Below are 1,278 nucleotides of genomic sequence, written 5' to 3'. Positions count from 1 at the left end.
AAATAGATACAATTTTTATGTATTATTGTAAATAGATACAATTTTTTTTAAAGTTTAAATATATTATTTAATGAAAAATAGAGGTTTAATATGTATTGGAAAATATAATATATTTTAAAATGGTAAAAATAAATTTTAATATGTATATAGTATGTTATTATTATGTTAAAAAATCGTAAAAAATAATATTATTGGTAAAAAGAATATAATATTATATTAATATATATTGGGAAATAGAATATTTTTTAAAATGGTAAAAATAAAATTTATTATAAATGTGTATATGTTAAAAAGGTAAAAAGAAAATTTAATATGTATATATAGTATGTTATTATGTTAAAAAATGGTAAAAAAATATAATATATATATATATATATATATATATATATATATATATATATATATATATATATGTGTTATAGATTTTGTATATTATATGTTATATGTTAAAAGAATAAAGTTTATATATATATATATATATATGTTATAGATTTTGTATATGTTAATATGTGAGAATATTCTTGTTATAGGTTTAAGATTATGCGAGAATATTTTTGTTATAGGTTATAGATTATGTGAGAATAAAGTATATATATATATATATATATATATATATATATATATATATATATATATATATATATATATATATGTGAGAATATGTTAGATAAAAAAGTTATATATATAGTTTACATAAATGTTATGGATTAATTAGTGTAATGATTAAATGTGAATGTAGGCGTATAATTAGTGATCCAGAGGAAGTAACACGTCATTTGCATAGAAGGGGTTTTATTAAAGATTATTGGGTGTGGACGTCGAACGGTGAAAATTTGCCGATGAACGTGCCTGAGACTAGTAATACTCATGCTTCAAGCAGTAGACCGACTATGGAATATGAGGAAAACTTTAATATGATCGGTGAGATGGTTGAGGATGCTTTTGGCGTGAACGTGGCCTATGATCAACCTGAAGATTTTGATGGAGAAGAGTTGCCAAATGAGGAAGCGCAGAGATTTTATCAGTTGTTGAATGAGATGAATATACCGTTGTTTGAGGGGTCGTCAGATTCAAAATTATCGATGTGTGTGAGATTATTGGCTGCTAAGGCAAATTGGAATGTTCCAGATCAGTGTTTGGAATTCTTCGCAAAAATGATGTTGGACTCAACTCCTATGAAAGACAACTTACCTACAACATTTAAAGATGCAAAGAAGTTGGTGTCGAAGTTGGGTTTAAATGTAAGAAAAATTGATTGTTGCACTAATGGTTGCATGT

This window comes from Vicia villosa, linkage group LG7, assembly GCF_029867415.1.
Source record: "Vicia villosa cultivar HV-30 ecotype Madison, WI linkage group LG7, Vvil1.0, whole genome shotgun sequence".
In the NCBI taxonomy this organism is placed as follows: domain Eukaryota; kingdom Viridiplantae; phylum Streptophyta; class Magnoliopsida; order Fabales; family Fabaceae; genus Vicia; species Vicia villosa.
Note: the sequence above shows the minus strand (reverse complement) of the source record.